This window comes from Protobothrops mucrosquamatus, unplaced genomic scaffold (assembly GCF_001527695.2).
Source record: "Protobothrops mucrosquamatus isolate PMUCROS unplaced genomic scaffold, P.Mucros_1.0 scaffold1172, whole genome shotgun sequence".
NCBI lineage: Eukaryota > Metazoa > Chordata > Lepidosauria > Squamata > Viperidae > Protobothrops > Protobothrops mucrosquamatus.
Genome location: NW_015387386.1, coordinates 818,655 through 825,448, shown reverse-complemented (window position 1 = coordinate 825,448; position 6,794 = coordinate 818,655).

Here is a 6,794-nt window from a genome sequence, read left to right as displayed (position 1 = left end):
TATTTTACATTATTAAATAGGGCATAAGGTCCTTTTGAACATCTCCACCAAATGCATGGAGAGAAAAAAATAATAATGGACAATTGCACCAAATGCCGCCAGTGGAAGAAGAAGTTCTCAATTTCTTTCATTTCCTTTAGCAACAAGGAGAAGCGTCATTGCTGAAAAACACCCGGTGGAAAGCATTCCTTTCTCATGTGTCTCCCTGGAATTCAATCAAAGTGGCGTGAGGATTGCACAGTAAATGATAGGATATTCATCCCTGCTTTTTTTTGCCACTCATAACTAAATAAGTAGAAGAGCATTTCATTCAACCCTTAAGAATTTCTTTGGGATCCTTCACCCCTTTGAAAGAGTCTCTAAAGCAAATTCTCTTTCATCATATTGTATGAGAACTGGGAGCACAGAAATGCAGGAGAACTCTGTACTGTATATTATATTACAAAGGATGAAAAACAAATCTCTCCTCTGGTTCTTGGCCAAGGGCAAACTGAGCGGTCTCTCCTTGGTGAGAAGAGAAGGCGTTGCATTCTATGCCAACATACTGCCGTAGTTCATGAAGTAAGGATTAAAAAAAAAGTGAAGATGGTGGATTCAACTAAGTGATCAACATCTTGATTCTTTATTATGTGCAGATAATGTATATTAAAAAGGGCATTGCTTTGATCGCATGATTGTGCCTAGAAGCTCAACCTTTTGTTTCCTCCCTGTTTGAAACCTTGATAAGATTTGTTGGATTTAAGCATTTTTAAGATTTTTTTCGCCCAAGCTCAAACCTTCTTATTTGACTATTGCCTTGGTAATGGCATTTCCTCCTATCCTTGCCTGCAGAGGCAATTCCCTCTACAGTTATTTACAAAAGCATAACTTTGAAAGGGACCCTGTAGATCCTTAAACCCAGCTTGTTGCCAGTACAGAAATTCAAGTTAATCCTCACAAATGCCTATAAGATCTTTGTTTGAAAACATCCAGGGAAGGTTCAATTTCTTGAAGAATTAGTTCTACATGTTCAAGGCATAGAAGAATAGAAAAAGACATAAAAATATAATTCAGAGAACCACAACTGCTGCTCTCCTGATCTGTTGAAAGAAGTCCTGTTTTATGACCCTTTTCCCACTACAATCTATTGCAGGCATGTCAAACTCGCGACGTCACGTGATATCACGCAACATATCGGGCCAGTTTTGCCATTGCCGGCAATGGGGTGGGCGCGGCTTCCACGTGACATGTCCAGCCCTTGGGCCGGCAGTTTGACACCCCTGATCTAATGGAATAGCATCTGGATGACTGTTATTACATATATAGAAAGCTTGAGAAAGCAGTTTCTCAAGAGGGCTACAAATATAGATACCACAGAAATGCAGACCTCAACAACCAAACTGACTTTTGAGTGTGGCTTTTCTGTTACAAATCGTGAGGGAAAACAACACTTTAGATGCAAGAGCTGCAAAATATACAGTATCTATACAGAGATGCATTATATGTATGTGTATTTGTTTAAATTTATATATAAATCCATGACACAGAAAAAGAAATTTAAGGAATACAAGTAACTGGCTAAAATTTCTAAACAATGCAGGGAGATTAGAATTCAAAGGTCTGAACTAGGAAACCAATCTTGCCTTCGTGAACCACAGCATTTTTGTGTAAACAATGCAGCAAGAAATGCTGTAGTTCCAATTCCACCCTCATTAGCTTTAGATAAATATTGCCATCCTTCAGCAGTTGCTTTGAGTAATAATTGCCATTCTTCAGCAGTCTGAAGGTTGCAAATCATATCTAATAAATGGACTGAGCATGGTGTGACTGACATTGATTCTAATGGGGCTGTGTGCGTGACATTCCAAATATTTGCTTTATTTTCATTTGGCATAAATGATGAAGAAAGATAAAAGAATTGCATTTCTAAGGTTGTATTGGTGTCCAGGTAATAGGTTTTTCTGCTTCTTAATACAGTCTCATGTACCACAATGCAAATAAAACTGGTGCAGTTGGTACTAAGTATTCATATCACAAAGATGTATAAAAGGAAAACAGTTATTCCTTTCCTTTCAAGACCCCTTGCCCTCCACACTTGAGAAGTGTCATAAAATATTGGGAAGATAAGAATCTCCTTTGCTGAGCAATAAATTTTTGGTTTCATTTGCTAGTGCTATGCTGACTATAGACAAATGAAACCCATTAGCCACAGGAACTATATAAAAATACCATATCTTAAGCAACATGTATCCAGAAACATTACATTGGAGATCAAAAGAAAATGAGGGTACAGTTATGCTAATAGGGGTGTTATAGGTTTCTTACAAACCTGCATGTGATATCAGAAAGAGTGCTACATAGATCCAATAGATTCTTAATATTCACTGTCCTGTGATTGATTTAGCAGAATTCCTCAACCTTTCCAGCTTTGCAGATTGGCGGGGGGTGGTGGTGGTGGAAGGCAGAGGGGGTGGTTCTGCATGAGTGTGAATGGAGTGCATGTGCTGCTCATGCAAATGGAGAATGCATGCACATGCTCACTCATTGCTTGCACAAGTGGGATGTGCATGTGTGCTTGCCCACCATTTCCGCGGCTCAGTTGTAAATAGCTCATTGCCCGTTAGTGGGCTGCAGCCCAGTGGTTGGAGACCCCTGATTTAGAGTTCTCAAAAATCTCTATGGAATTTATGAGTGATTTTTAACAATACATTAGAGACCTCATTCTCATAATATACAATTCCTTATCCTTGTTTCTATCTCTAGTTGCTTGGCCTTCTCCAAATTTGTTCTAGAATATTGCAGATCTTTTGGGAAGGCCACTTGAAATTTTGAAAATAAGTTGTGTCGTCTCACAGAAAATGTCTAATATGGAGGGTCTTGACTTTTGCCAAAATGGTTGTCATGATAAATGTAGCTTGAAAAAAAACACCCGAAGTGTCAGAAAGGAGCCCTTCTGGACTGCATTTTGCTTTGTCTTCTAGCTCTGTAGCAGATTCTTGATCCAACATGTAGTTTGTGGTTGTTGTTTTTTAACACACTGCTAATAAAACACTGGGTGACAGCCTCATGCTATTTTTAATTTCTAAGATTTTCTATGGTTTCCCCAATGCAGGCCTACAAATAAGTACTTTAAGCATATTCTCTGCTTTTTAAAATTAAAGTAACTCATATTTTAAAAATTAATACCAAGAGAAGCACAGAGACTAATTGATGCCAAATTTGTACCCATAGGTGCCATATTGACACTCGCATCTTTCGTGAACTTGTGAAATTTAATGAGGTTAAAAGAACTGACATATAGTTGTTCATCCTCTGAATATCCAAATTTTAGAATACAGATTTTAATGTTAGATTTTATCGTCAAGATATCTGAATAAAATTTAAGTGGCAGGTGGACATCTAAGTGTACCAAGCTTATATTTATCTGTGCAATTAATGTAAAGCTAATTAATATTCAGATATTGACAGATGTTGTTCCTGAGCTCCTAGATTTCACCAAATGTTGTGCCCTTCGTAACAACTAAGGCTTAAGTCTGATATTGACAACTGCTGCAATCAGCTGCCAGATATTATTAGATTCTTTTTCAACTTTTAACTCTTGGATGTTTAAATAGTACCATGTTTACTATAAAATCTTTGAAAGTTACATTCAAGGCCCTGCTCACTGTCACACATGCTCTTGTAACATCCCATCTGATTTCTGCCCTTCGGTGTCCTTGGGGCTGTCCTTAAAGAGCATTTGGAAGTTTCAACTGGTGCAAAATGCAGCTGCACGGGTAGTATATGGTGCTGGTTACTTGGCATGTATGACACCATTGCCACAGTGGGTGCAATTCAGGGTGTTATTTGTCACCTTCAAAGCCCTTCATGGCTTTGGACTGGGATATCTGACAGATGGTCTGCTCTTCATTGTTTCTTTTTGTCCAATCCAGTCTGGCAAGATGGGCATGCTCTGGGTCATCAGTGGGGAATGTGGTCTAGCTGTGCTCAGAAGGCATAACGTGTCTCTTTCATGCCATAATACCTTACACAATAATCATCCTTCCTCCCAGAGATTAGATTGACCTCAAACCTGCAGGCCTTTTATAACCCCCTAAACACCAGGTTATTTGCCCAGGCTTGGGCCCTGCATGTGTAAAGGGGACCATCTCCTGGTTGTGCTAACGATTATGACATTTTCCTCAGCTGCTGTGTATTTTAATTTTTGTATTTATGAAGGTAATTTGCTTTTAATTTATTTTAATATTGTTTGTTGCCCAGAATCTCTTGCTGAAATGGGTAGCATACAAATTGAATAAATAAACGATGGCATCAGTATAGAAAACACATGGAAATTATTCATCAGTGAAATTAAGTTTCCAGTTTCATGTTCTCATGAATTACAAAAATGTTACATGTTTGTGATGGCTTTTGTTTTATTTTGATTTTTTTAAAGAACAGAGAAACTATTCAGAAAATGGACCTTTTTTGTATATTGAAAAAAAATTACTTGAACAATTTAAAGGCATCTGATTGGACAATTTAATATAAATCATTCATCCAATTTAGAAAGTTAGTTTAACTCAGAGATTCAGTTGAATTGGTTTTGAATAAAATTTTGGAATGAAATCGATATGCATTCATATTAACTGTACTTAGCTAATTGTAATTTAAATTAAGTCAATTTAGCTTCTTTCCTGATATCACATCTACTTTGGCTTGATCTCATCCACTTCCTTAATACGGTCCAATCATCCCAAATGTACCACATTGATTTTATCCTCCCCCACCATAAATTGTCTACTTCTAGATTTTAGAAGGATCTTGGGTTTCTTTATCCCAATCACACTTTAGCCTATCTGCTTGCAAAACTATACAGTAAGTCCAAAGCTAAAGCAAATATCTTGTTGTAGCTTATGATCTATTACAGTATGTATGTTCTATGTATTTGAACCATCATGCCAATCATCTCCTATCTCTTAGAAAAAACAAATAACCTTGACTTTAGTAGCTGGGAAAACATGTCAAGGGTAATTATATCTGAAAAGATAGGATCTACTTGTGCAGGAAGTAGAGAGAGGCAAGCAGCTTATATTCCTTAGTTAGCTTATATAACTGATTTGGGCCTAATACCTGCTTTAGCAGAGTTGTATCATGCTGCTGACAATGGTACTTGCTAATTCTCCCAAAATAAGACAAGAATAAAATTTATTACGAATAGGGCACTTTAAAAAGTCATATTCACTATGCTACTTTAAAAAGTCATATTCAAAAATACGGCATGTGACTATTATCTTAAAAAAAAAACACTTTAAAAAGTTCTTATTTTTACAGTTTAAAAGGTAGTTTGGAACTTCAGTAACAGATTGAAGAATTTTTTCTCTTTCAGGCAGAGTGTCAAGAACTATCCAAAGGATAACACAGTAGTTATAGAACTGGGTAGCCTGGGGAAGAATATTTGGCTTTATAAAAAGTTAATTTCTGCAGACATATGCTGTTGAATAAACAAAATGCAACTATAAAACATTTTTTTTCCAAGTGGGTAATAATTGAACACATACTGTGGTGCTTCTTTTTCTGTGTTGCCTATAGATTCATTTTCTTTATGTTTTCTCATAAATTCATTTGCCTGGCATTTTATTAGAGAAGTAATAGAAATTCATAAAAACAGGGCATCCAGAAGAATATTAGAACTATATTTCTTAATAAAATAAGAACATTATTAGAGAAATGGGGGAAACAAACAAATGCAGCAGCTATAGAGACCCATTTAAAAAGAGCCAAATTGTTGTGATTCCTCGCCAGCCAGTGGATCTGGCAGCTGAGTCTGAGGAATCAGATGAGGAGGAGGGGCCTGGAGTGACATTAGAGTCAGAGGAAGGCTCTGAGGAGCTCCCAGACCTACAGTCGGACGAGGAGCCTGGCCCCTCTACTCGAGCTCAGGCTGAGACACAGCTGTGCTGGGAGCCTGAGTTGGACAGTGATGAAGAACAGCTGGGACAAATCCCGGATGCATGAATGTGCAGACAAGAGAAGCGAGTAGGACAGAGGAATGCAATGGGGCAGCTCCAAAGGCAAAGAAGGCTTAGGAAGCCATGCCTTGGCTGAATTATAAAAGGGAAGGTGTGGGAGGTGCTGGTTACTGAAGGCAACTGTTCGTGTTGAGGATTGAGTTTCTGTGGATTGTGTTTGTTTGCCTTGGACATTGTCTCAGGTCTGTGAGAATAAAAGGGTTTGGTTTTTTTCTTGCAGTTTCTGCCTGTTTCTTGGAAGAGGGGTTTCTCCTTGTGAGCATAACAAGGACTCACATAGGCTGGGACAGAACGCAAATAGCTTTTGCATCCAACTTCCAGATTATGATTCTCTGTCATTTATAAATATTCAGATGTAATATATCAGTTTTCGTTAAATGGAAAATAGTTTCTAAATCACTAAAACTGGGATTTTGGTAATGTGATCATAGAATGTTCGGTAAAACTGGTAACCAATGCAGTTCAAGCAACAGTGATGCTATCTGGGCCATCCCAGGAGCCCCAGAACTGTGTGCACCACTACGTTGTGCACCCAGATATAGCATCCAATACACTTCAAGGTAGCCCCATATAGAGCACATTGAGGTAATCCAAAAGATGTCTAGGGCACAAATGACTGTGCGCAGGGTCCCATGATCTAGATAAGGGCACAACTGGTGCACAACCTGAAGTTGCACAAAGGCGCTCCCAGCCATGACTGCCACTTGCTCTTTGAGCAGATGTCATGAGTCTAGGAGAAGCCACAGGTTTTCTGAGGAAAATGCTAGTAGTCCTCAACTTATGGCTGTGACCTAGTGACCATTC